The following is a 9,280-nucleotide window of genomic DNA, read 5'->3' on the forward strand; positions in this document are numbered from 1 at the left end:
TTGATTCTAGTTTTTAATTGTTTTGTTTAATTAGTTTGCTTTCCAACATGGATTGGGAATTTATTTATATTATTCTGATTTTCTTTTCTATTTTAATTATGTAGGTTTATTTATTCTATCTTGCATGTTAGTTGTAGGTTGATTAATGGATTTGCATGTTCTAACAAATCGTTTATCCGTCTCTTGGTCTGTTAGTTTGATGTTTGCATGTATTAAATTTCCATTATCTGTTTGAACCCGTCACTAGTTGTTTGCATCCTTTGACTGGCCACCTTAGGGTAATTGCATCTAGTTTATTTGTTAGGTTTAGCTGTGAAATAGTCAAAGACACTAAACCACAAGTAACAAGGGAATAAGAGATTATTCTTGGTAGTGGGGTTGGGCGACCTCTATAAGGAAATAGTCAAAGCTTATATGTTGTGCATGTTTGACGTTCTCATAAAACTTAATGACTCCTGCATGGGTAACAGCTGCCTTAGCTTGAACTAAGGAACATGTAGGTTAACTGGCTAAGGAAGGCCCAAGAAGCTCTTAGTTTATGCATTAGGAGAACAATTGCGAGAAAGTAACTAGCCAAACCTTTTTAGCAGTCAAACTTTAATATGTTGTGTTCAAATTAACTGTCATTAGCCTTGGATGGTTATCGCATGCTTATCTGATTTGAAACTGAAAACTCAACATTGCAAGATAGAATAGAGGGTGTGTGCGTGTGTTTCCATCTTTCCAAAACCCCCCATTTAGTTATTCTAGTGATTAATTGAACTGATTTGTTGTATATTAACCATTCCTTGTGGGATCGACCTCGTGCTTGTACGCTTTGCTACTGATGCGATTCGTGCACTTGCGAGTAAACTTAGAATGAGATATGTTTTTATTTTGTTCTAAGAAAACACATCAACAAGTTTTTGGCGCCGTTGCCGGGGAATGGTGTCTAATATCAATGAATTGATTTGATTAATCATTCGAATTAGGATATATTAGTTAGATTTGTTTTTGGTTAGTTTTTAGTTTAAATAAATGCTGTGACTTTACAAGCATATTCTCTACTGATTTTGTGTTTGCTTTTGTAGATGCCGAGAACAACAATGGGAGAAAGAGGAAGAGAAGACGCAAGTAGTGGAATGGCAATGTCAGGCTGAAAGACAGTAAACCAAGCGCTGATTGGGAGGCAACCCAAGCTTTTTCAAGAATCCAAGAGATCAATAGAGACCAAGGAGGCCGCGCCACTTGGAGTGTCCAACTTGCATCCACAAGTAAACAATTCCTCTATTCTTGCTTCATTTGACCATCTTATTTCATTTGTGTGTTTATTTGGTTGCAATCTCCCTATTGCTTATTTTGAGCATTCATGCATTTAATTTGTATACATTGTGGACAGTGTATCATTTAAGTTTGGGGGGAAAGCAATGGTGTCGTAGCTTGTTTATTAGATTTTTTGTTTTTAAATTTTGAAAAAAAAAAAAATTCATTTTGGCTTTAGAGGTCCGGTCCTTTAGGGCATTTTTCAAAAAAAAAAAAAAAAAAAAAGGTTTTGTTTCTTTTGTTTTTAAACTTAGGGAGTCAAATCCCACATCAAAATGCAATTTTCAAAAATTCATTCCACCCTAATGATGGAATTGAATCTTTAGAACCTTGTTGCAACATTTTTTTTAAAGTGATTTGAGTCTTTTGTGTGTTTTGGTTATTTTTTGAGTCCCCAACAAGTTGATTGATTGTTTATGACTTTTGAGAAGCATGTTTAGCATCGTGTCTATGATATGTATTCTTCTTTTTCTAATATTGTTCCATAACCTATTTTATGATTCTATGTGATTGGGCCTTATTTTCATGAACTTGAGTTGTGATTTGCTTGATTTAGTGATTCATATGCATCTTAGAGTAGACTTATGTGACCCATGTGAAGTTTTGAGCCTTGTCCTTCATTTCGCGAGTGTTGTACATGACTCTATTCTTTTCTCGTTATTTAAGTCGTTGTATGATCTCATTGTTTTTTATCAAATGCTTGAAATGGATATATTTTTGAATCAATGAACTAGAACTTCTTTCTTATTCTAGGCAAAGCATGTTTATAACTACATGAATCTTAGAAGATGATTTTAGGCCATGTTTGTTTTACCTATAGCCTAAAAAGCCAACCCTTATGTGTTTTATCCCTAGTTAACCCTTTTGAGCCTTATAGCTTTTTCTTTGTTTACCCATACTATATACCCAAACCCTAAGTTTGGGGGTGCTATACCCCTTCTACCCGTTTACCCTTAACTATGGTTTTGCATTAATTAAGACTGAGGTTGTAAATGAATGATTATGATTAGCTTGAAGGAGAAGAAAATGAAATGTGCTTAATTGTATATGCCGTGCCCTGAAAAAAAAAAAAAAAAAAAAAAAAAAAAAAAGAAAGAAATCGTAGGGACGGTTTCAAAAGAAGAAGTGGACAAAAGTGTTCAAGTTCAAGCTATGATGTGCAAAGAAGCAATGTATGCCTCAGAATGTTCTATTGTTCTTGCAATTCCATAGTTTATAGCCCTTTGTTTATCCCTTTCATTTCAATATCATACCTTACCCGAAGCCTTCATTATAACCCCTATGAAGACCTAATTGATTTTAAGAGAAGTGCAGTTCTTAATGTGGAGTCTAGGAAGGAAGGGAGCTTATGGTTATTGATTTTATTTCAAGTGTTTTGATTTTTCCTTCCTTGAGATCTTGTTTCCTTTCAAATGTGCCTATCTTTCATGCTAATATGTGAGCTACTTCTTTTTGATTACATAACTTCTCTCACATATCCTTTGAGTGCAAAATTCAACCCAATTCTTGAGTGCTTTATTGTTGAGGGTATGCCTTGGTGAGGATTGGAGTTGAATCTATGTTGATTTATTTCTTGCTTGTCCAACACTTGCGTTATGAAGAGAATGACCTATATGCACAATGGAGGAGTAAGGTATGTTATTTGAAGCAGTATTAGAATTTGAAGAATGAATATTATATATGCCTTGCTCTACTATGTTATTGTTGGTCATACTCATGATGTCATTTGTTGGGAAAGTTAGTTAGTTTGTTTTTGAGTTTTGAGTCTTTTTCTTTATTTTCTTTGCTCGAGGACTAGCAAAGTCAAAGTTTGGGGGTGTGATGAGTGTTCATTTTACGCTATTTTATGATACTAACTCCCTAACCTAGAGTGTTAGAACTCGATCTTTTTGTGTCTGTTGTCTTGTTTTTGTGTTTTTAGGTCGAATGAAGCATAAATAGGAAATAGGAGCAAATGGAGCCGTTTTGGGACATTTCCTGGTCAAACTAGGAAAATGGGTCAATTCCTAGTCAAACTAGGAAAAGAGCTAAAATCCTAGTCAAATGAGGATTCCTAGTCACACTAGGAAACATCAAGTCCAGAACCATCATTGTCGAGCCAGAAATAAGAAATCCTGATTGGAACAAGAATTCCTGGTTGAACTAGGAAACCTAACCCTACTAGGGAAAGGAGTCCTAATGACACTAGGAGACTCCAGGGGCAATATGGTCTTACGAGAAGTCAAAATGGATAAGGAATCTTTCATTTACAAGAAATCCTAGTTGGACTAGGAAAGGTTGGTCAAAGTCAACTCAATCAAGTCAAGGTTCCAGAAGCTTCTAGAAGGTGGTGGACATCCAGGCAATCAGATGGAGGAATGAATTCGAATCCAAGAGGGAGAGAGGGGTAAAATTGGAAGTCAAAGTCAATGGTCAAGGGTCAACCATATCATGTCATGAAGTCAATTGGGCTTTGGGCCTAGGTGAAGTCGAAATCCACAAGAATGGTGAGGTGGCAGCCCATGCATGCATGCGCATGCCATGCAAGCCATGCGCCAACTCTAGAGCCCAAGTCATGCAGCCCACATGCCAAAGCCCAAGGAAACCCTAGCCCATCACGCCTACAAAGAGAAAGCCCAAGAAATCCTAGCTGAAAAAGAAGTCAAAACCCTGGAAAATAGAGCACCAATTTCGACAGCAATTCTGTAATTCTCCAGAACGAATCAGGTAGCATGCCATATATGGTTGGAAAGATACGGATGTTAGCTTCGTAGGGAATTTTACGGATTTCGATTCCGAGTTTTCTAGCTTAAGATATGGTCATTTTAGTAGAGGTAGCGCAGCAGTTCCGCGAGCTGAAAAGGGAGTTACGCCCAAAAAGAGCCCAAATCAGCCCAAGGCCCATTTTTGGCCGAAAATTATAAGTCTTGGTGTGCAAGGAATGCACTTATCCCACATTGAAGAGAAAGAGAAATCTCAGCCCCACTCTCCTCTATAAATATATCTTTATAACTCAAGGAGAGGGAGCTCTCTCTGAAATTTCAGAAACCCTAGCCTAGTCTCTCTCTCTTTCTTGCCGCACACCCTAGCCTCCATTCTCTCTCTTTCTTTTCTCACGCACCCTAGGAACTCTAGCAGCCCCCATTATTTATTTTCCTTTCAAGCCACAGCCACGAGCCCTCTACCTCTTCTCTTTATTTTTGTGCCGAACCCTAGGAGGAAGGAGGAGTGCCATCTTGCGCCGCCGCTGCTGCCACCTTGTGCCGTCGCTGCTGCCACCTTGTGCCGCCGCCGCTGCCACCTCTTGCCGCCGCTGCTGCCACTCTCTAGGGATGTTCTTTTATTTTTGTTTTGGAATTCTTATTTCTTTTGTTTGATTCTAGTTTTTAATTGTTTTGTTTAATTAGTTTGCTTTCCAACATGGATTGGGAATTTATTTATATTATTTTGATTTTCTTTTCTATTTTAATTATGTAGGTTTATTTATTCTATCTTGCATGTTAGTTGTAGGTTGATTAATGGATTTGCATGTTCTAACAAATCGTTTATCCGTCTCTTGGTCTGTTAGTTTGATGTTTGCATGTATTAAATTTCCATTATCTGTTTGAACCCGTCACTAGTTGTTTGCATCCTTTGACTGGCCACCTTAGGGTAATTGCATCTAGTTTATTTGTTAGGTTTAGCTGTGAAATAGTCAAAGACACTAAACCACAAGTAACAAGGGAATAAGGGATTATTCTTGGTAGTGGGGTTGGGCGACCTCTATAAGGAAATAGTCAAAGCTTATATGTTGTGCATGTTTGACGTTCTCATAAAACTTAATGACTCCTGCATGGGTAACAGCTGCCTTAGCTTGAACTAAGGAACATGTAGGTTAACTGGCTAAGGAAGGCCCAAGAAGCTCTTAGTTTATGCATTAGGAGAACAATTGCGAGAAAGTAACTAGCCAAACCTTTTTAGCAGTCAAACTTTAATATGTTGTGTTCAAATTAACTGTCATTAGCCTTGGATGGTTATCGCATGCTTATCTGATTTGAAACTGAAAACTCAACATTGCAAGATAGAATAGAGGGTGTGTGCGTGTGTTTCCATCTTTCCAAAACCCCCCATTTAGTTATTCTAGTGATTAATTGAACTGATTTGTTGTATATTAACCATTCCTTGTGGGATCGACCTCGTGCTTGTACGCTTTGCTACTGATGCGATTCGTGCACTTGCGAGTAAACTTAGAATGAGATATGTTTTTATTTTGTTCTAAGAAAACACATCAACATCTAATATCAATGAATTGGTGTAATTAGTCATTAGAATTAGGTTATATTAGCTAGATTTCAGTTTTTGTTAATTTTTAGTTTTTAATAAATGCCATGCCTTTATATGCATTCTTTCTACTGATTGTGTGTTTTTCTCTTGATTAGGTGTGTTTTATGAACCCTGAGCTTGTTGCTAGGTTGGAAAGGCTCAAGAACGAAGCTTTAGGTGCATCACAAGTCAGCCCGCAACCTAGTGCATCAGATTCGAGTAGTGAAGAGACTGAGAGTGTCGACATGGCTGAAGCAAACGAGATAGTGCCGCAGCCCCTGAGCCATTTTTCAGCACCTTCGCTGCCCACTCAACCATCATGCATTCGGTATGCCACCATAGCCACTGATTTCGAAATCAAGAGTGGTCAGATTCACTTGTTGCCGAGCTACCATGGGCTGAATGGGGAGGATCCGATCCACTTTTTGAAGGAGTTTTCCGGGGTTTGTGAAGCCGCACAATTGAGGGGCCTGAATGCTGATCAGTACCGTTTGAGGATGTTCCCTTTTGCGCTTAAGGATAAGGCAAAGAGATGGTTGTATTCGCTGCCCAGTGGTTCCATTTCGACATGGGATGATCTTTCGAGCAAGTTTTTGAACAAGTTCTATTCCATTTCCAAGACTAATTCGATTCGGAAGGAGATCCTTGGATTTGTGCAGAAGGCGGACGAACCATTCCATGAGACTTGGGACAGATTCAATGAGTTACTTACTAGCTGCCCACACCATAACTTATCTCCTTGGTATGTGATTTGCTGTTTTTATCAGGGATTGTTGGAGAGAGACCAAGCCAAGGTGGATTCGGCATGTGGTGGTGCATTTATGTCAAAAACGGAGGATGAGGCTACAGAATTGTTTGAGTCGCTTTCTTTGAGTTCTCAACAATGGGATTCCAATCGTGCAAGGGGAGGACCAAAGAGAGGGTTGTATGAGGTAGCTGATGTGCCAAACACCATGGAGGGACAGATTATGGAAATCAAGACTATGGTGCAGAAGTTATCTATGGCTCAAGAGAAGATGATGAGTGCGCAAGGACAAGGGGGTGACATGGAACAAGTGAACCAGGTTGGGAGCTATCCTAGGGTGCCATACGACCCATATTCCAACACTTACAACCCTGGATGGAAGAACAACCCGAATTTCAGGTGGAGCAACAACAATGGACAGCAAGCTAGTGGGAGCACCAACAAGCCGTATGTGCACCCTAATGCCGAAAGGTCTAGTTTGGAGGACAAGATTGCTCAGATTGCTCAAAGCACCACTTCCCTTGCTCAGAGCACCAACGCCTTCATGAACCGTACCGAGCAGCAGATGCAAGCCAATTCGAAGGCTATTGCACACTTGGAGAGTCAAATGGGTCAGATTGCCACTACTTTGGGTCAGAGAGAGAAGGGGAAGTTGCCAAGTCAGCCCATCGTCAACCCGAAGAATGAGGAGCATGTAAATGCTATTTTGAGGACTACTGCAAGAAAAAGAGTTAGAGTGATCAAGACTAAGGAGGTGAAGGAAGTGATTGAGATCAGTGATAGTGAGGAAGAGGAGGATCCGGAAATGACTGAAGAGCATAAGGATACACGTGTGATTCCCCTCATTCCGGACATCGACATCACCAAATTTCCAGCAACCATGAGGGAATTGAAGTCTATTGAGAAGAAGGTTGAGGAGCAAGGGCATAGTCACAATGTTCCTAGGGAGATTCGTGGTTATCTCTTTGCATCTTTTCCAAGCAAGAAGAAGGATCCGGGCTCGTTGGTCATATCATGCAGCATAGGGGAGCATAAGATCACCAATGCCTTAGTTGACAGTGGTGCAGCTATCAATGTCATGCCGCTGGTTGTGTTCGAGAGGCTTGGATTTAAGGAGGCTGATTTGCAACCATTTGATGCGGACATTCGCTTCGCCAACGCTTCAGCCCAACAAGCTTGTGGTATGCTTGTGGATGTTTTGGTTAAATGTCGTAAATTACTAATCCCCTCTGATTTCATAGTGCTAGATGTGCCGACAATTCCGGGCGACGTCTCTATTATTCTTGGGAGACCATTTTTGTGCACCTCTAACATGGAGTACAAAGCATTGGAGAGCGCCATGACGGTTCGGCACTACACCAAGCAAGAGGTGTATTTACTCACTTCCGAGATGCCAGAAAACGAGGAGGTCACTTTTTATGGAGAGGAGAAGTCCGAGATGGAGAGCTTCCTCAGTTCGATCCTAGGGAATACCGAGAGTAGTGATGGGAAAAAGAGGAAGAGGAAAGGACGTAAGTAAAGGAGATGGCAATGTCAGGCTGAAGACAGAAAAACAAGCGCTTATTGGGAGGCAACCCAAGTTTTTGTTTCGAATAATGGAGGAGGAGTCATTGAGGACCAAGGAAGCCGCGCCTACCATTGGAGTGTCCACGCTTGCGTACGCAAGTAAACAGTTTCTTTATTTCGCTTCATAAGACAATTTTTCATTTTGGTGTGTTTATTGGGTTTTGGATGTTTGCAATTTCCCGTTTCGCTTAATTTGATCATTCTTGCATTTATTTCATATACATTGAGGGCAATGTATCAATTAAGTGTGGGGGGAAAGGCAATTGTCATTTGTTAGTGTTTTTGGGTTAAAACAAGTGTTTAGAGTGTTTTAAGTGTCTTTGAGCGTTTTTAGAAAAAAAAAAAATAAAATAAAAATTTTCGTTTTTAGTGTTTTTAGGTTAGGAAAAAACTTTTTCTTTGGTTTTTAAACTTAGGGTGTCAAAACCCACATCAAAATGCACGTTTTCATTAGATCTCATTCACCTTAGTGATGGATGTGATTCTTTTGAAGTGTGCGACATTGTTTTAAAAACAAAAAGTTTTTGAGTCATTTTGGTTGTTTCAGGTCGTTTTGAGTCCCCAACTAATTGATTTGAGTGTGCATGATTGTTATGAGCATGTTTTAGTAGTGTGTGTATATCTGGTGTTCTTTTCATTCTAATAGTGTTCCATAACATATCTTGCAATTCTATGTCATTTGGCCTTGTTGATATGAATTTAGGTTGTGATTATCATTACTAATGATTATATGCAGAATAGAGTAGACTTGCATGACCTAAGTGAGCTTTTGAGCCCTGTTCTTCAATTCTTGAGTGTTGCGCGCCACTCTAATTCTATCATTGTCATATAAGTCGTTGTTTTGATCTCATTATCTTTCATTTGGTCATTTGCTTGGAATATGCATAATCTTGAATCAATGAGCTAGAACTCTTTTCTTGTGTACACAAAGCATGCCGTATTTGCATAACTCTTGAGAAATGAATTTAGGCCCTGTTTGTGTACCCCATAGCCTGAAAGCCTACCCATTACATGTTTTATCCTTAGTTACCCATTTTGAGCCTTTTAAGCCGTTTTCTTTGTTACCCCATACCAAACCCTAAGTTTGGGGGTGTACCACCCCTTTCATCCGTTTTACCCTTTTTATGGTGTTGCAAGTTGTCTATATGTTGATTGAGGTGAAAAAGAAGTGAAAATGCATAGCTTGTACAAAAATGTGTTAGAAAAGTATGTAGGCCGTACCCAAAGAAAAGAAAAAAGAAAAAAAATCAAAGAAAAGAAATGGGACGGTTTCAAAAGAAAAAAAAAAAGAAAAAAAAAAATGAGCAAAAAGAGCTCAAGTTGAGCTATGAAGTGCAAAGAAGCAAAGTGTACCTCAGAATGTTCTATTGATGCTTGCAATTCCAT

General features: G+C 39.2%; 1 non-coding gene across 1 annotated transcript; it reads right to left on the reverse strand.

The window, feature by feature from the left end:
- Positions 1-6,209: 6,209 nt before the first annotated feature.
- Positions 6,210-6,316, reverse strand: LOC147286279 (small nucleolar RNA R71). The gene has a single exon (XR_015122162.1). It is a non-coding gene; the product is annotated as a small nucleolar RNA R71 (small nucleolar RNA).
- Positions 6,317-9,280: the final 2,964 nt, after the last annotated feature.

This window comes from Dryas octopetala, chromosome 4, assembly GCF_963921425.1.
Source record: "Dryas octopetala chromosome 4, drDryOcto1.1, whole genome shotgun sequence".
In the NCBI taxonomy this organism is placed as follows: Eukaryota; Viridiplantae; Streptophyta; class Magnoliopsida; order Rosales; family Rosaceae; genus Dryas; species Dryas octopetala.